The 20,811-nt window shown below is 42.1% G+C and overlaps 1 protein-coding gene across 10 annotated transcripts in view; it reads right to left on the reverse strand.

Moving 5' to 3' along the window:
- The window catches only part of MAST4 (microtubule associated serine/threonine kinase family member 4), a 525,532-nt gene that overhangs the window by 499,091 nt on the left and 5,630 nt on the right, over nt 1-20,811 (reverse strand). The window lies entirely within an intron of this gene.

The following is a 20,811-nucleotide window of genomic DNA, read 5'->3' on the forward strand; positions in this document are numbered from 1 at the left end:
TCCTCCAACCCCTTCTGAAAAAGCCCTTTGTTACCTGTAGCTCAGTAACTAGTTAATTCAAGTATTTCAAAGTTCCAAAATAAAAATGCATTCCTATTCAAATAGTGTTAGGGACTCGCAGGCATTCTTTGCAGTTGATTAAAATTAGTAACCACTAGCTTTCTAATAAATTGCTTTAATGTGAGGGCACACGTTCTCAGCCATTCTGGCACTAGCCCCCAGCAACCAGGGACAAGTGTAAGCAGACAATTATTAGTGGCCTGACAATATCTCAAAATGTTCCACGAAATATCAAATTAGACCAGAGGAGGTGAACGAGAGACTGGAGGCCGCAGCTGCTGCACGCACTGTAAAAGACACTGAGGCTTTATTTGAAATTCTTTCACTGAGATAAATGGAGATATATGGGCCCAGGTGGAAATTGTTCATAACGTTACATATTAAATGTTCTGAGTAATTTGCTAGAACTTGGAGAATAAGACAGCTGGGATTGGAAGGAAAAAGGTTCACATAGGAAAAGGCCGATCCACAGGTGGGTGGGTAAGTCTAAGCTCTCCCCAGGCTCATCACAGAGATAACCACACAGGGATCAGATGCAGGACCCCTCTGGAAATGGATTTCTTCCAACCTTTAGTTTTGACTAAAGCCATCAGTGCCAAAAACAGAATTTACACAGGCCTTCTAAAGGAATCTGGGGGCAGGGAGAACATGTTTATATGCCAGGTATGTTTTTATCTAAACAGATTGGAGTAAGAAAGCAGCACAGTCTTCCCTTGCCTCCTATCCTCAGTGTTGGTGATCATGACTGTAATCACACAGCCCCACTAGGCCCCTTATCTCCCAAAAGAAGACCTCTGCTTGTATTCTCCTTATTTAACTGTCAAAACACATGGAGATGACTGAAACTGACAACATCAAATATCAGTTGCACAGGTTTTCTCTAAAAACCACAGCACTGTTTGCATCCCTAACAATCATGCTTTTAGCATTATCCCTTAATGTAAGGTAATTCCAGATAACTCAGGACTATCTATTGCAGGGACATTGTGGAGGACACTGTACACTCATCATTCCACACTTCCTATGTTGTGGGAAAATTTCTCAGACCTCAATACCAAGAAAAGCTGTGCCTCACCTAAATAACTGGCCTGTTTTTGCCTGTCTCACATAACAGTCATGTTTCCCTGTTAGCCTAAGTTGCTAGAATACTAGGAAATTTGGAATCAAGTTTTAGCCCTCTTCCAGCCACTACATAGGACCCATTTCCATATATTCTTATACACAAACCTCTCTATGACTTTTAATTTCTTTCTTCTCTATCTTTAATTTTCCCTTTGCTCCAATTTCCCAATTAACATATCCTCTAAGCACAGGTAAACATTCCCTCTATGATACAGGGGGAGAAATTCAGCTTGACCATGTCGTGAGGTAACTGTATGCAATCAACAAGTGATTTTGGCTCAATAGATGGGCAACGATTTCCCTTACACCTTTGATCTACTGACAAGAACCCTCCTTGTTTCATGACTCTGTAATCTATGTTGGAAAAGAAAAAAAAAGATGCACAAATGGCACTGTGTCTAAAAGAAGCTGAAGGGTATTTAGTAAATCTCTCCCAATTTTCACAAATCTGAAAAAGCATGGTGGGAACCACAGAAACTATAATGGCAACAAATAAGAACAAGATCACATGGGTTAACTGGGAAAGACCAATGAAAGTTTTGTGTATTTTCCTATTTCAGGTATTTTTTTTGTAATGAATAAGCTCTCCATTTTATTGTAGAAAGTTCTTTCTTTAATAATACTAAGATAATGATGATGATGCCATATGGTTAGAAGAAAAATGGCAATGATTATACAGGTCACAGCTATCCCAACTGTACATGCTAAAGTTAATTTATAGCCATGGACCTAAAAATTCTTTCATGAGCACTCCACTCTATCCACACTGCCCTAACCCAGGTCACAGATGACTTCCATCCTGGGGAAAACCCACTTCTTCATCTCCTCTTCTCTTCCTTGACTTTTCAGCAGCACTGAACATGGCTGATCACATCCTCTTCCTCAAAAGACCATCTTTACTTAGCTTCCAGGACACCACTGGTTTTCTTCTTAAGTCTCCTCGTTGGCCATTCGCCCTAGTCTCCTCTGCTAGCTGCTCATCTCCTTACCTGTAAGCTCCAAAGTGTCCCAGTATTTGATTCCCTATCTATGCTAACTCCCCCAGTAATCCCACTGGTCCCATGGCTTGATCACCAGTGACCCCCCCAGCACTTCTCTCTAGCCCATGGCTTTCCTTGCCTCCAGACTCATTTAGCATCTCCACTTGGATGTCCAATAAAAATCTCAACCCCACCACTTTAGGAAACTTAATACCTATACCATCCATCAGAACATTTTAAGCACTGATGACATATAACTCTCTAACAAGACCAAAGCATCTATCTTAGTAGAAACCACCACTTAGTCTTTAAATAATTATTGCACTCAAACTGTCATAAGTTGGGCAATGCATTTATGAAACAATCTGCAGATATTTTAGCAATTTACAGAATGCTCTAAGCAGGCAAGACTGTCCTAAATTGCTACTGACGCTGAATTTCACATGTTAATCTTATGCATGGTAACAGTGGAGTGGGAGAGTACTGCACCCTACCCAAGCAACACAGCAAGAACTATGAAGAATGGGTGGAATCCGTGATTCTAGTGAAAAAATCCACCGAGACGTCAGCCCACACACCTGTGTTCGAGGGCTCGCTTGGTGACCCATTGGCAACAGCTTTATGGATCAAAAATGATTCACTCAAGGAATTTGTAAGTGGAATCTGCACCTGCCTGGTAAGGAGTTCAGGACTCTCAGGGAGCCACAATATAGCACAGAGCAAACCTCAGCAACAGACTGGAGGCTGTGAACCAGCCCTGGCATGGACAGCCACAGACTGTCACCTTGGACAAGGGTACTTCTGGCCACCAGGGCACATACAAATTCAGGAGATGACATAACCCTGTTTAGCTTTGATCTCAGCCTGTGTGCTTTATCAAGCCAGGGGCTCTGTGTAGTGAGATGGCTGGCTATCCTACTATCTTCCCCAATCAATGGAACCCCACTCTTCCAGTTCATCTGGCCAAAATCTCCTCCAGTTCTCATATTCCACTTCTACTCTGAGCAAATCCTGCCCATCTATGGTCAATCCACACACCAGAACTCTGCTGCTTCTCACCACCTCTATGATCAGAAGCCTGGTCCAAGCACCATCCTCTCACGCACCTGATTACCTTGATTACCTCCCAAATGGTTCTCTAGATTTCCACTCCAACTCCCCTACAGCCTATTACCGATTCAGAACCCACCAATCCTGCTAAAAATTAGATTGTTCATCCTTCTATTCAAAACACTCCAGTGACTACCTGACTTAAAAAAAAACGGGGGAAGGGGGATCTTACAAGGCTACATGATGTGGCCTTGTCCCACATTCCCAGCCTTTGTCTCTGATCTCATCAACCATTCTTCTGCCCACTCAGCTACAAACATCCTGGCCTTTTCTTGAATTCTTGAGGAATGTTCTGCCTCAGGGCCCTTGCATTGGCTATTCCTCTGTATGGACCATCCTTCTCCCCAGACATACACATGGCTGAACACACCACCTCCCTCAGATCTTTACCTAAGTCCCTCAGCATGGCTTTCCCCAAGCATGCTGTCAAAATCCTCATCCCTAGCCCCACATCCCAATACTCTCTTTTCCCTTTCATCCTCTTTTCTCCTCTGAGTATCCTACCCTCTAAAAGGGGTCTGCAAACCATGGGCCATGGGCCAAACCTAGCCCACCACCTCAGTCTGTAACTGTGTTGGAACACAGCCATGTACATTCACATTTGTATCACCTATAGCTGCTTTCATGCTACAAAGGCAGAGCTGAGTGGTTGGGACAGAAATCACCCAGCCCACAAGGACTAGAATATTACAGAAAAAGTTTCTGATCCCCCACTCTAACGACTGTTCAACATATTGTCTGCTTCCCTTCTATACAAGGGATCATGAACTTTGACCTCTTTAGTTCATCACTGTATTTCCTGTGGCAGTAACAGTACTGGTGCAAAGTACCTGCTTAATAAGTATTTGTTGAGTACACAGAGGAATGAATGAAAAATAAGCTGATATGGTTAAGTTGAAAGGATACATTGGTGACTTTTAAACCATTTATTTTTTAAATGTACAGAAAAATATCTAAAAATACAAGTACAGGGTGATAGACACTCATTTTACCATTACCCGTGTACTAGACTATGGCTAATGTCATTCAGTCATTACATTGTGTTCCTCTGAAATCCAAAATCAACTAAAATGCAAAGCAGAATTACGACTGACACAAAGATTCTATTCACCTAACAGAAAAGTCCTGGTTTAATCTACATGCCCTGGTCCCTAGATATTACTCGAACATTTTCTCTCTTCTTCTCAAACAGTAGGATACTTCAAGACGAGGAAGGACAGGAAAAATTCTGGCCCCTCACTATAAAGGCACCCTGTTAAGTCTCATGCCATTTAAACTGCCTTACAGGAGAGCTTCAGGCATTTTAACGTAACTGGCCCTTCTTAACTGGGGTCCCACAATCCAATTCCACTCTACAATGAGCACTACACCACTGAGGCTCCCGTGTGTTTATGGAAGCCTCTGACTTCATTTTTCTTAATCAGTCGTGATCCCTCAGAGCAAAAAATTAAGACAGTCAACCTCAATTTCTCTTCCTTTATATTTCACTTACATTTATTAATGAGATACTACTGTTGGTGCCTAGAGAATTCAGGGGAAAAAAACAATCTATTTAGAAACAATTCTAACTGCTATGTCAATTCCTATCCATGTCTTCCTTCCTCTGAATAAGGGGGGACATTTGCATTAAAAACAGTATCTCTTACTTGGAATGCACCTGCTCAGGCTGATTAAGCCCCACTTGGAGTTATAATCTTCCACTTTGCAATCACTGCCCCTCTAACAAAGTAAGTTATCTCTTCTGATGAGACATAAGAAAAAAATCAGGACCTGCCAAAACAGAACTGTCCTCATATGAGGTAGGAGAAAAGGGACAGAGACAGGAAAGAAGGAAGAATAAGTATATACAAGTATTTTCTTATAAAATTCATTTAAAAAGTCACAATTTACAGCTAATTAACATTCCATAAATGTGACTACTGCCCACAGAGCTAAATTTTTCACTACTATCAGAAATGCTACATATTGTTTTATTTTACTAAAAGCCATGTTTTGTCTTTCCCAAGGCCATCAGTTAGGGTTGACTGCCCTAACAGCATGGATTACAGATGGTCTGCCACCCTAGTTTCACAGGATAACTTCTTCATTCATAATAAAGTCTTATATAACTTTATTCAAAATTCAGAAGTTGTAGAGTTTTTACAACATGTTCGCAGACATAATACCATACAAGTTTTAGGTGGAGGAAAATTAGTAGAATTCCTCTTTCCCCATTCATAAATATACACACAATAGAGTAAAATTGCTTTATAATAAAAGTGCTGCAGAACAGGACAAGCTGTCCTCTTTATACTCTATCAAAGTTTCAGCTTATATCGTTAAACACAATGGGATAGGCTTTTCCTATAGGATTTTGGCCATATGTACTGTAACTACAGGGCATCAGTAATTTTTAAACATTGCCCCTCTCCTCCATCAAAAGGGGGCCTACATTTAAAACGCTAACATTCTGATATCTTTTCTTTCCAAATAATTCTGGAATTACTTCTTCCCATACACACAAGTAAGCAAAGCATAATTGTAGCAGTAAAATAAACAGATATGCTGAAAGGTATCTGGTAGAACATATACAAGATTAAAATAAAACATTTGAAATACTCACCAGAATAAAATCTTCTGAGACTATGCATAAAAATATCTTAGTCACATTGACCTGGGGGGAAATTAGTTCATTTCCCTCAGCAAACCTACTCTGGCATATACATGAGCCTCCTACATAGATTCACAAACACACCTCCGTACCCCCGTGCATGAGGGGGATGATATATTTATTAGGAGAAAAGGTTAAAGCAGCTCAATGAAACTACAGAATCCTGCAGGCACTGATATTACAACATGAATTTTTATGAGTTTTCAAGGAGAAAAAATGCTTCTAACAAAAGGTTGATAAGACATGACAGCCCCAAGTAAGTGAAATACATACACCCTCAGGCTCTCGCTTGCCAAGTCCTTGCTGAGTGGGTGACACAGCCATAACTCAGCACCCAGTGCGTCTCCATCAAGTTGAGGGATTCAAGGTACCAGAGCAGGAAGCCCAGCAAGCCCCAAATGTCAAACTATCTATTCCAGTTACCCTTGTAAAACCTACTCTTGTATAATGGTCATATGTGTATTTGAGGTTCAAAACACCAACAGATGATAAAAATATACTAGATAATTTTTATTCTCTTTGCCCACTGATTTCTTGCCACTCCTTTCACTATCCACACCATCCTCCACGTGCGTTATAGGCCTACCTCGGGGTGACAGGCTGGCCTTCCAGGCATTGCCATGAAAAGAATATGTATTCAAAAACGGTGTGTTGGTCACACAACATCCTTTTGCTGGCTAAAAAGACGATAGAATACTGATGCCCTAGAAAGAGCTAGTCTTCTCTGTTCATTTACTCTCTCCTCAACCCCAAATATGCAGCAGGTCAGCAAAGTCAGGGAAAAAAATTCCTTCTCTTGGTAAAATGTGCCCTAGCAATTCTCAAATTACTAAAGGAAGTGAAGAACACAGTTATTCCTAATGGGAAGGACACTTCTTAATAGTTGTATTGCTATTTGAGGACCCACTCAAAAATTATCAGTATAAACATCAAAAGTCACATCCAGTTCTTCTGAGGTCTTTTAAACCAGTATATAATTTCTCAGTTAGAGAAAAGTGTTTAGTTCTATAATGAGACATTAATGTTTGTCCCAAAGTTACCTTGTGATGAGGCCATAAATTTGTACAGAATCATGCTTTCAAATACATACACACACTCACAAACATGGAGTCTTCTACAAATTACAAAATATCCATGAACAACGCAGGACATAGAATTTGGCATGCATGGCTCTTTCCTACTCTGAAGACAGCGGTCAGTATCCTTTACATAAAGCCCTTGAGTCAAAGCTGAAAGTCAAAAACATCCAAGTACCAAAAGTCAGACACCTGAAAGGCTAATAGAGGAGTTCAGATCCTATCTCTGTCACAAACTAGAAGGCCAGGTATTGACTACCCAAGTTCTCTGTAAAGCTCGTTTCCTCACCTATAAAATGGGGCCCATTCCCTGCACTTCACGGACTCCCAGTGAGGATGAAAAGGATGCCTCTGAGGCATCCAGCACAGCTCCTGCTCCTAACAGGCTCTGGGTAAATGGGAAAGGGCAGTAAACATTACCGTTCTCCATACACCTAAAGGAGTGAGGTCACTGCTTCTTCTGTGCCCCTGGCCACTCACAGAACCACGTGGTAGCCTTTATCAGACACAGGTGTACAAAGTCAGGATCTCCTAGTCAAAACCTGTCATTGTCAAAGTGCCAAACATTGTCCAGTGTGCTCAAAACCAGGACCAAAAACACTGCCATAGCACTCAGTTCTCTATTCAACCCCAGCTGCCTCAAGGACAGGGTAAATATTTTGCTTATTGTACTCCTGGCTTTCTCAACCATTGCCTTTCTCCCTCTATTAGTTTGCTTAGGTATATTATTTGTTAATGGGCATGGATCTGTCCACATCTGTGCTTCCCTGGTACATCCCCCTCAAGGTAGTACTGTGGGGGGAGGGGGGCTACTACGGGGAGAGGATGAGCATCCTTCATCAGTCCTTATTACTGTTTATCTATGGTCTTGCAGTCTACCCCCAACCTTAGTGGCTTAAAATCACCACTGTTTCATTTCATCTGACAATTTTGTCAGGCCAGAAATTCAGGCAGGGTTCAGCAATTCTGTTCTACATTTTTTTACATAACTGGCACAATAAATTGGTGAATGCATTCATGAACAACTTTAACAAAAGGAAAAACAAATCAGCTCCTCTCTGCTTTTACTGACCCACTGTGGGAAAGAGCACTGGTTTTGATATCAGACAAGCTGAGCAAGTTAATTTCTTCAAGTTGCACTTTCCTCAACTGTGAAATGGGCATACTCCGACCTTCCTTGTAAGACTGCAGGTAGAATTTAATACCATGTCCTCAAAGCACACGTACACTGACTGCATACAACAAGTCTCCAAAATGGGCTATTATGAAATGCATTATTCACATTTCCAATAGCTTGATAGCCACAGAGAATCACTTCTAATTGACAGCATCAGAAAATACAAACATTGGAATGAGAGAGTGCTTCTGGTTGTATCTGAAAGTAATTTAAGTGTTTCATACTCTATTGTTTTATTTTACCTTTTAGGAAGAAACTCAGTCGATTAAATCACTCATGACAGATTTGATGTTCTCCTCTCAGCCTAGATGTAAATGTGCAAGGTGTCTATTTTCAAGGCTCAGCCACTTTGGTTGAAGTCATTTTTTTCCTGACTTTTTTATGTTTTTATAGCATGTTATTACACAGATAATTGAGCATTGCAATTCAGCAACCAATTGTGGAAAAGAGCCACCAGCAAGGCTGTCAGGGAAATTAATTAGTAAAAGGAAAGAAAGGGAAATACTTACCAACTATTTACACAAGGAAGTCTTGGTCTTTATCCCAGGATTTGCTTTTATAAGCACTTGTTTGCCCATTCAGTGGATGGAGTATGAAGTGATCACACCTAATCACATGGAGGTCCCAGCCAGCTGCTCATCCCAGGAGCTTGACATAGCAAGACCCTGACTTCCCCAGGGCCCCCCAGAAGCCCTTCACCTCCAAGGATGCTGGCCTTGGGCATCACCCTCTCCTGTCAGCAAATGAACCAGGAGCCCTGAGATGTGACCTGGATGTCCAGCCAGCCTGAATTGCTCTTACTCCAGTCAGTTCTGCCTAACTGGTGACAACTCGCCAGCCAGCATTGCTATACTTCTAGAAACTGATTCTAATATAGAACTTGAATATACAATACTTAAAACTAAAACAAAATTTTTTAAACCATCTCTTCTGGAACTCCCACAGTGCTTGCCTTAGACAGGGGAACACAGAATGAACGTGAGAAATTCACATGTTGTACTCAATCGCAATTCATGAGGTGAAGTTAGGGGACTGATTCTGGAATTCTAGACTTAGCCTTTCAGTGCTAGCACAAATTCAGAGCTTCAACTCCCCTTAAGCTGCAGAGTAAAGTTTCTTCCATGCATTAATTTACTTAAAGATTTATTGCATACTGTAGGCAGAGCTGCTGTGGCTATGAAGATGAATGAGACAGGGTCTCTGCTCTTGTGTAGCTCAGTCTTGTGAGGGAAGAAGATATCACAACACGAGGTCAGTGCATTAACAGACCTGTGGGTAATGCCCAGTGCAGGCAGCCACTAACTTGCTGGAGGCTGGCAAAGGGAGGGATGGAAGACAGCTCAAGGCTTTCCAGCTATGAGAAACTAAGCTCTCAGGGACTTCTGATTTGTCTGGCTCACCATAATTTAAGTTTTAGCAAAATTACATGGAAGGGCAGGACAGATCTTAAGTTTATGTGGCTATAGAATCTCATCAAGGCATTTTCAGGAACCCAAGTTTGGATCATGGGTGCAAGTATGAAACCTCAACTCACAAAGTCAACTTTTCTTACAATCAGGATAATTCTGATTTTGAGGCCCATGGTAAGAAACCGATCCCTCAGTTACTCCCAGGATGCCACACAAAGGTAAGTTTATCATGCTCACTGCTGAATCCTCATGGGCAACTGACACCTCAGGACCCTGAAACCCAGCACACCTGTGCTCCCACGCCCATCACAGGGAACTGGAATCTAGGCCAAGGCAGAAAGCCCAGGTGTCTGAAATTCAGCCTTCCTAGGCCCACCAAAGGACAAGTGGCCTCCTCCCTGGCCTTGTGCTGCCACCAAGGTCACTGAATCTCCAGCCCTGCATCCCAGGGCCACCAACCTAGACCTCCTTCCCATCTGTAGAAATCTGCTTTCTTTCTCTCTTTCTCTGTCCTCAAAGGGAACCACCCTTCACCCAGAAAGGTGCCATATTCTCTCTTCTATAGGTGTAGACTTCTTATAAATGCCGAAGAACTTTTACTTCAGACTGCTTCCATTTCCTGCCAGGTGAATATCCCCAAGGCAAGGAATTAACAACCTTCCCAGTTCCTGTTTGAAATATCACAGAAATTAAAAGGCAAAGAGCAAGAGAGAGGTTTGATTGCTTAAAAAGATGGTCTCAAGTGCATGGGGAAAGGATGCCTTGTCCTTAGCTGCAGATGAACACAAGCCCCCGCATCCCCCACCTAACAGGAGGGCTCCTGGGACCTCTCCCTGCATGTGGACTGTGGTGTCTCTGCTTTCCCCAAACCACTGTTCTAGCAGCTCCTTTGTGGTGGGAAGTGTGTGAAGTACCGTGTCTTTTTGGCACAAAAGACATTTGCCAGCTCAAAGAAGGAACTTCCTCCCCAAAGAATGGAAAAGTTGGGGGTCCCTTGGTCTTCAGCAACAGAAAACCTCCAATAAGATCAATTAAGTTTTGAAAATGAATAGTGGGATCTCATCATCCTCTTGAAGAGTCAAAGAGTCTACAGACCCCAAATATCCTCTCAATAAGGGCCAATAAACTCCTACACTTCACATGCCAGATGATACCAGTGTTACAGGAACAGCTTCTACTCTACCATTTCATGCATTAACCAGCTATCTGCAAGCTCTACATGGACAGAACAAACAGTTTTGAGTATGATTAACAACATAGTTGTAGCTGTAAATTTCCAAAGTCCACAGTACACGCAGTGTTATAATTTAAAAAAACTGGGACAGAGAATCTTTGAACAAGTAGTGGAAGTGGGCAGACACTGGCACAGAGCCTCACAGGCTGCTTTCTTGTATTTCCTGAGGGAAGATGTGCTGGCCACCAGAAGGAGAATAACAGTGCTAAAAGAAAGCCCACCTGAGAGCTTATGTTAATTCTAAAAGCAGAACTGCCTCAATCATTTGCCCTTGGCTTGGACATTTCAAAGTACCACCATCTCGTCTAAGGTTTCCCCATGTATGTTATAAGTGCCTTTTCTCCAGTGCCCACCGCCCTGCCTCGCTTTGTAATTTTGTGTGGCTTTTGGAAGTTGCCCCCACGTCACACATGGCCTCCACACCAGCAGGCCACAACTGGTAATCACTGACTTGCAGTGAAGGGACTTCGCCCCATGCCTGCAGAACCCTGAAGAAGACAAAGTCCCAGGAGCTTTCCAGAGTAGGTTTTGTCTCAGTAGGCTCCCTTCTCTTCTCTCCCCCCAACTGCAAACGCTGGGAAGCAGCTACCTGGACACATGTGAGGCCTGGAGAAGCCACCTTATAAAATCTCAAGATCTGCCTCAAATCAGTGAGGCTGTGGATACCGAGGATGTACAGTGAGTCCACATGGCTCCAAGGTCTCAAAGCTCCCAGGGTCAGTGGCTGCCATGGCCACTAGGCAAGTCCTCAGCTATGTCAGGGGCTCCACTCTGACACAGACCAGCATTTCTGCCAAAGACACAGAGGGTGAGAGCCCCTCCATGATGTTTTTCAAATACACTTTGAGGAGGAAGAAACAACAACAAAAAAAAGAATTGAGGGGATGTGTGAAATTCCAGCTTTAATGAGTAATGAGTAACCAAAAGATATCCCAATCCAAGAAAAGAAAGCTCTCGTACCAGAAATGGCTTACCTGGTAAACTCTTACCAAACATACTTTCCCCTCAAACTCTGTCCTCATAAACAAAAAGCTCCTTAAGACAATAACTAAAAATAATCTTAGTTGTAAACATAAATTATCTAGGAAAATTTAAATCTTTAAAAAAAACACTCTAAGAAGGTTTCTTGATTAGAAACTTATTGAAACAAGGCTCAATTAATACCTCTTAGCAAAGAAAAACACCATGAACTTTCACACCAACTCTACCCCACCAGCTCTAGCAGCAGCCCAGGGACCAGGGGGGAGTCCTACACCTCCCCTCCAGTGAGGACTCTTCCCCAGCACCTGTTATTGAAACAGCATGCTAAGATAACACCCTCACTTTCCAGGACCCTATGTCCACCCATCCAGTATGCTAATATTTCTTCCCTTTCTGCCCTTCAAAGTACAGGCAACAAGCAAGGGGAAGAAAGAAATGCTACCCCTCCCACCCAAAAAAATCCCGCACATAAGAAGCTGACCTAACTCAGCTCACTCACCACCCCGGTATTTTAATAACACCAAATAAAGAGCTCCAGCCTGCTAGTTTAGGTTAAAATGAGCCCCATACACAAAATCCCACTCTTACAGTTTTCTAGGCTATGCTAAATGAGCAGCTATTTTAACCACAAATTGAAGATAATGCTTTAAAAGTCATTAAACCACATTACAAGTTTAGAAACAAGATCTTCAACACCTGTGAAACTTAATTTTCAGAAGACTTACCTTAGTGGCAATTTTGTTATATAATCTGCCACTTTTCACCCAGGCCCATAGAGAAAGCAGCAGCAATTAAATTTACATCCTTAGATGTCCCTAAGTGTCAAAATAAATTTCTAGAAACTGCAGGTAACAGTGTCTGAACAATTCAAGACAGTGCCCATCTGACAGCAGGACCCTCAGGAATATGAAGCGAGCACCGCCTGATGCGGCTCAGCAGGGCTTACGCTCAACGTTGTGAGACCACTTGGTAAACCTCCACCTAACATTTTTAAAAACCAGTGTTTCACTTTCCTTTTAATCACCACAGACGGTCCCCAAACAGACAGTGAGAGCCCTGCTGGACTCATGCTCACTGCTGGATCCCGGCTGTGAGCCGCTGGGATGAGCTTCCTCCAGCTCCTTAAGAGAACCATGGGTGCCTGTCCCACGACTGGGCCTTCACCCTCTCAGTAGAGGCGGGAGGTGGATGGGGGAGGGAAAGGGGAAAACTGGCAGCTCGGGGCACAGTGAATAACAATGGTCTCTGTTGGAGTAATGTGGCCACTCTGCCGCAAATTCTGTGGATTTAAGGTTCAGAAAAGATAGAGACCCCTAAAAACACACATTTTCCTGTAAGTTCCCCAATAGGACAAGGACACATGGCAATTATTTAAACCTCACTTAAAGCGACTCTAAATCCTATTAACCGAGTTAAACTAAAAGAAAAAGCATGGTAGAATTGAATGCCTGCTGGTGAGGAAGAGACAGACCATGCAAACTTGAACATCATTTGTGCTACAAAGAAATTTTATTGCGCAAAGAAATTAAGGTTTTGGACAAATGGCCCCTAATTTTAATTATTTCTATTCATAACACTCGGTTTATTTTTACAAGGCATCTTGATGGGTTTTCTGAGGTAAACACCGTCTGCCTTAAATTCAGAGCCTTCATAGCCCTCCCTGGTTAGAATGGAACTGAAAAGCCTCAGGAGACATTGTGCTCTGGGTTAAAATGATTTGCTCCCGTATGTGAAGGACTCTTGGACACCCATGAGGCTGTCCTCAGGACAAAGAAAAGTCACTGCCACATCTCCTAGAGGATCCCCAGAGCCTCCTGGTGGCTAGGGTGGAGGACGAGTGTGCAAGCTGCCTCTACCCTGACCCTCCTGGGCCCTAACAACACCCAGGAGGAAAGGGCCCTGCTCATTCACGTGGGCACGTGTTGACAATTAACAACCAGTGATTACTTGCACCCGTCATCCACCTCCAGAAGCTGCTATATTGCCACCAACACTACAGGGAAGACAAGCTTGCCCCCCAGGACCTCAAAGGAACCTTGAGTTAGAGACAAGACAAGAGGATGGCAGGACTGCTGACAGTCAGAGGCCCAGGCTCTGGTGACCCTGGCCAAGGTATGCTCTACATCTCTGCAGAAAACAGAGTGCAAAGCAGCCTCTGACCTTTCAGATCCAAGATTCCACTTCCTTGGCCATTTCTAGCATGATTATTGCATCTCTAGGACTTTATCATCCCATTCTGGGGGTTAATTAGTGTGGATAAAATGAGAGTTCCTGTAGCCAGGATTCTCACCTGGCTGTGGTTGACTAGCTCACTGCACACCTGTGGGCAATACATGGCTGTTGACTCTATAAAAATAGCTCCACCCAGCACTCTGGGCGCAACACGGTGGCAGGGCTGCAAGGCTGCAGGAGAGCAGAGCAAAGGCTGGAGTGGTGGCAGCGCCGAGAACAGAGGCCCAGAGGACGGCTGTGCAGGATGACTGTGCAGAGAGGCCTGGAGGATAGCTGTGAGGGATGGCTGTGCAGACAGAGGGGCCCAGAGGCAGAGACTGGCTTGCTGCATACAGACTCGCTCTGAGTGAATGGGATTCTAATGACTGACCTGCCACCTGGAAATAAAGCTGGGTATAACTCTTTCACCCACAAGAACGTTTTGCTGTCATTTCCTTTGGTCACATTGAATCCATAGCAAACTTGCCCAGAGCTGAAACCCATTGGCAAGACAATTAGGCTTCTGTAGGCTGAGATGGACACCAAATCACAATTTAAAACTACGTCTCTATGGGACTTCACAACTCTGAGTTCCAAAGAGCTGACTTTCAAACTTACAAAGTAACCCTGATAGCTTCTGGTTTTACTTTGCAAACAACCTTACCTACTTCAAGGGCTGGGCAACTAGGATCTAGAAAAGTACAAGAGGGCCCTCCCTGCCTGCGGGAAGCAGAGACCATTCAGATCTTTTAAATGAAAATTTATTTTTAAAAATCACAAGTTGCTGGTCTAGGGTATGGGAATGACAGACTTCTCATATGACATATGGCCCAAAGAAAATAATTCCAGGCAGCAAGCAAATTGCAAACCTGAGTCTTCTGCAGTCCAAGTTTCCAGGAGCTAGCACAAAAAAAACCATCCCTCATATTTTCACATAGAACAATAATTTCTGGTGCATGTAACAGTATGCCATAGCATTAAAAGAAATATAAAACCGACTTTATTACCCAGAGTTAAACTTCTTTGCAAGGATGGGGAGGTAAAAGACAGTTTCCTTAATTTATTCTAATGACTGACAGCAACATACCAAATAAATTTTTTAAATGAATCAGAGTGGAACATGTAACATTTTCTATGTTCAAATCCTAATCTGAAAGGAAGAAGAATCTATGAGTAACTGCCCTTGTAAGAAATCTTTCCAAAAGTCTGTGCCTTTTCACTAATCAAAAAACACCACAATTGACTATAAAGTTTGTTCAAAGGAAAACATGAATGAACAGTTCTGTTATCCACTGATGATGCCTTTAAATTTTTTAAATAATGTTTCTATATTAAGAGGGAAACCTAAAACCAAAGCTGGAGCTGAAAAGGACTTTTTCATTTCTCACATGTGAATATCATGGAGGCTAACAATTTGCCTAGTAAGAATCTTAAGGCAAAGTTCAGGCCTCCTAACTCCCACACCAACCCTCACTGCTACTGGTGAAACTGCCAGGATTCCTGCAACCCTTTCCAGGGACGGCAGCTGTTTTCTGACGCTAATGAGCACAGCCCAGTATCACTTAGTATTTTGAGGCTAGTTGTCAATATTTCACCAGATATTCAAATAATTCCTTTAAATACATGGCCAAAAATGACTTACTGCTACAAATGTGGCTGTAATGAGGAACTAGAAATTACCCTAGCAAAATACAACTTCCCAAGGCCAGCAGGAAAGAAGAATTGGTTTATAGTGAAACCCTTCATTTGTAGAAACCCACTCAGCCCATTAACTGATGACCTGGCTTTAAACCTTAGCCCAGATCTGAAGTTTTACAGACATTTAAATCCAAGCTCTTAATGCCAAAGGATAGGCACTACCCACTAAGCAGTGTTTTCATTCATTTAACGATTATTCATTCAACCATCATTGATTGCCATGTGACATCACATGACAGCCACACTGTGCTAGGCTCCTCAATGGTCTCACGCCTGCTCCTTTCCCAGTCACTTCTCACTATTCTTCTCATTTGTATGATGAGGAGAGGGTCACTTAGCTATAGTTGGTGGTGTGGACCAACTGAATGATCAATTAAATTTAAAAAGACTTCTGTACAAGTTAAACAAATAAATGCATGTAAAACACTCAATGGTGTCTTTTAACAATTTGTCTCCATGCAATTTTATTCAATCTATTATTATTCACTATACACCAGGCGCTCTCCCTGTTGCAGGGATTTGAGTGGAAATGACATTGTTCCCACTTTGAGGAGAGAGATATTAATTATTAACCAGACTATGAAAAGAAATGTGTACACAATGGGAATGAGAAAATGGATGAAATAATATCAGAAAAGGACGTGCAAACTGTTAAGTGCTGTACAAATATTACCTACATACAAGATCTGGCAGAATCCAGGAACAAATATAATGCAGCACAACCCTCGGAAACAGAACTCTCCTTCTATCTTCAACCTTTAAAGTTAATGAAATCAAGATTGTCTTTCGTTAATAGCACATGCAATCTTATCCTCACTTTCTAACCTCTTACACACTTCTACATCTTTGGTAGTCTTCAAAAATGATTTATGCCCAAAGTGAAGACCCTAAAGCAATATGAGGTGTCCAATCACTTAGAAAAAAATCCAGCTCGTTGAGCAGAGAATAATACGGCAGGAAAACCACACCACCATCATATGGGGGAAGGTGGGGAAGGTAAGCAACAAAACGAGAACAGGAACTTTCAAATTAATTTTGGTGAATCTTAAAATTCAGTAACCAAAAAAGCCTCCTTGACCCCAAACATTCTAACCAAAGACTTTACTACAATTTCCAACTAACGTGGTTTGTTGTATTCTTTTTAAAATTCCGATGACCAAGCTATAGATAGAAGGGGAGGAAAGAAACAGGAATGAATTAGAACAAGGAATGACAGATAACCTAATACACAGAAAGTGATGACTCAGAAATAATCTTAAAGGAATTTCAAACAGTATGATTTTAGCAGGCTACAAATTGTAATGCTGCTACACTAATGGTGTAACTCTTCCCAACCTGTCTCATTCTGTAATTTTTAACAGCTGCCCTCAGCTTGCTCCAGGGAAACATGTTTTAATTTCAAAATAGAATTCTTAAAAACAGAAGTGATACTGACATTTTAATAAAGAAAATCAAGAGAGTTCATAGTTGTAATTTCCATTCTCTCTCTTGTCCTAATGGAGTATGTGCACCGTGCCAAGGACCCACTCCTCGCCACGGACTTTGAGGATCTTAGATGCATTTTCTGAACTACTCTTCCCAGCCAACACCGAATTGGGGTAGTTTATGAGGGTAACAATGTCCATAGACCAAATAACAATTTCAAGTATATAAAGTGGTACATTAAATGAAGTTACAAAGGTAAAATTTCAAACAATAGAGAAATAAAGTACCAAAACATAGAGCAAAGAGAAGGCAGGCTTTTCCTATTTGACAGCAGTTGGCTTCTGGTTCTGCTTTGCTCTCATGATCACACACTCTCTCAGTCTTTAAACTGAGGCCACACTGACGACCCAGGGCTTCTACTTACCAGTCTGATAAGAGCCACAAGAACAGGAAGGTCAGCATTGTCTTGGGTCTTCCTGATATGTTCTTTACTCATCTGAAATGATTCTGAAGTTCTGCTCCTTAAGTAAAACTTTTCAATGGTCCTTTCTCTCCAAACTGGCATTCAGGACTACCCTCGCCTCTGGAGCAATTCCCCCTCCTCTTTGTGGCTGCACCTAAGTGAGCATCCTCTGAGCTGCCCATTTAAAAGGAGAAGCCTGGGGTGGTGATTTCAGTTAAGCCTCAGATGATTTCAATTAAGCACTCCAGCTTAAACTAACGGGAGTGACAACGCAAATTTTGTGGGTTGTGTTATATCTTGAGGAGATAGACATATTCCTAAGGAACCAACTTATTCATAAAGCACCTATTTGTGAAAATAACCCTTTAACTTTGATATACAAAATGGATTTCATCACAACTGCATTTCATTTCAACAACTTAATGTAGTCTAACTAGCAGTGATTGCCCTAAGAAGCAATTTTAAATTGGTAATTTCTGTGAATATAAATCTCAATGACAGTGTATAGCAACATAAGATTTTAACCACCAATTCTAATGTAATTTTACTTTATTTCCCTGGCACTGATGAAGCACTGGGGCCCTTCCAGCACTGAAGAAGGTGCATCCATGTCTGCAAAGAGAAATGCCTGAGAAGACGCATGTTTACACCAGAAGCCAGAGATAAGATGGTATTATTTTTAAAGCAAATACAGAAAGGCACAAAGTCATTGGGCAGGAGTGAACTACATACCTAACTTCACAGCATATATAAAAGGAGCTGACCAAGTTCCAAGGCAGAGACCAAAAGGCCCACATCTGATGTGAGTCTGTTCATGTACACTCAACTCCCCAAACTAAACCAGATGTACCTGTGAGCTTGCCAACCACTGAAAACACTGATACATTATAAAGTCAAGAAGATTAAAATTAAATTTCCATTTTCCACAAGATAGCCTATGAAATTAGTTAAGAAAGGAGAGTCAATCTGTCAGTATTTCCATCCTCCCTCTCTTCTCCCTACCTTCCCCTGCCCCCAATATCAGTATAAAGCATTTGGGCTGAAAGGTTCAGTGGAAGCAAGTACCATAATCAAATTATATAGACTGTGTCTCAGAGAGGAATTGATGGGCTAGCAAAAGAGTACAGGCCTAGGGTACAAATTTATAAGCTGTCTCACAGACACACATGTCTAGTTATGAATTCAAATCATTAACTAAGTAGTGAGTGCTTTTCCTGAAGAAAAGTTGGAAGAGCCACCAGAAATTTCACCCAAGTTCTATACATTTAAATGGGAGTGTAAGGCCTGTACACCGCTAACCACGGTACTGAACCAACCTTTCACCTTTACAGAAGGGTTTTCTCACCTAACCTGGAAGCACAGGTGACTGCTGTCCAGTTCTTCCCCAGAATTCTGAACCAGGTGAGAACATCGAGAGAGAAAGGCAAAGAGGGCGAAGAAACAAGTGCACAGAAGCTGACAGAGGAGGAGAGTTCTACCTAATCATGTTATGTTATACTTTCACCCAAAATAACATTACCAGATAAGAAACCAGAAAAAATATTGGAGACATAAAAGAAACAAGAATCTTTGAACTAAATGATGCTAAGTTGTGTAAATGTCAACCTGAGCAGACACACAGAGCAGAGTACTAAGGTTCAGGGGACAGGGGATGGTGAGTGGCAGTCACTGCGCCAGCATTTAAATTGCATCAAAAGTGCTCCTATGTTATTTGCATTTTTGCCTTAAAAATTGAATGTTTACACTATCCCAAAGGGACAAAATAGAATATTTGCTGAGAAATGTACACACTGAGTTCCTGCACTTTTTAAAAGTTCTATTGAATTTTTAACAGATTTCCTCTCTATGAAGTTGGGGTGGCCACTGAACCGCCTGCCTCACCCCATCCCCACCAAGCTTTTATGAACCAAAGTGGGCCTCCAGAAAAATCACTGTATTTCCTTGTTACTCCCTTTTAAGCCCCCAAATCATTACCTAGGAAGCTTAAGTGAAGTACATGGTCATCTCCCCCACCTCATCACACGGCTGACATACTGCCTTCTAATTACATCCCTGGGTGCAGCTAGTCATTTACATGTTCATAAAGTCTTTTAGGATATTATTTAATAAATGATCACTAAGAGCAGGGTCCATGAACAAAAGAGAGATAATGTCTTAATAGAAGGGTTAATGAACCATATACCATAAAGCTTTGCTGTTAGTATACCGTTAGATATGTTCTGTCCATGGAATTACAAGTGATAACTATGTTACACATGCCAACTACTCACGAGTGAAAGGGCCTGCCGAGACTATCAGCAAAATTTGCTGGTTGCATAATCCATCAGGAAGGGGACCAATAGACTCCTGATTAGTCCTGGCTATGGCGCTGACATTATGCATAAACAAGCTTTTCCATACTCAGTAGGAATAGCAAACACCAGTATGGAATGCATACTAGGTGCCAGGCATCATACTGGGCACTCTATATAAATATCTCATTTATTCTCATAATGATCCTCTGCAATAACTATTGACATGCCTATTTTGCAGATGAGAAAACAGTCTCAGTATTACTAACCTTTCCAGAGCCACTTGGCCCAGAAGTGGCTGAACCAGGGTCATTAGTCCATACCTTCACTGCAGCCTGGCCCAAAACTGGCGGCTGACCCTGGACAGATGAAAGAAAGGGGCACAAGTCCTTTCCAGGTAACACTGTGGAAAGTGGGGACATGACTATCAATGGCATGGGCTGTCTTTCATCTAGGAGTACAAACATCTCTTCTAAGTGACACATGTGCTTGTGGGCACACATACATACACACACACATGACCCACTCAGTTTTTTCTAATGCCAGGCCACCTGGTCATGGACCTTCTCATTGAGAGATTTTCTACCAGGATTCTTTCTACAGGTCATCACATTTGCACCCGCACTGCAGTGCTTCCATGCCATTCCTCATGGGGACAAACTGGAATCCCAGGCTGTATCTGCTAAAGTCTGAGGGGATAGATGGCCTTTGTCACTGGCTATAAAACACTGATGAAATATAAATATTTGTCATCTTCTAGAATACTTCAGACCAGAGGTGGAAAGGGTAAAAGTCTTAGTTTTCTGATGCTGATTCTTCCTTCTCTAGGAAAATTCAGGCCAACAAGCCAGATTTTCATCATGTGTCAGCTCACCACACCACACTTCTTGTCAACAGGGAATCTCACAGTATCAGGGTGATTTC

Source organism: Manis javanica, chromosome 1 (genome assembly GCF_040802235.1).
Source record: "Manis javanica isolate MJ-LG chromosome 1, MJ_LKY, whole genome shotgun sequence".
Taxonomy (NCBI): domain Eukaryota; kingdom Metazoa; phylum Chordata; class Mammalia; order Pholidota; family Manidae; genus Manis; species Manis javanica.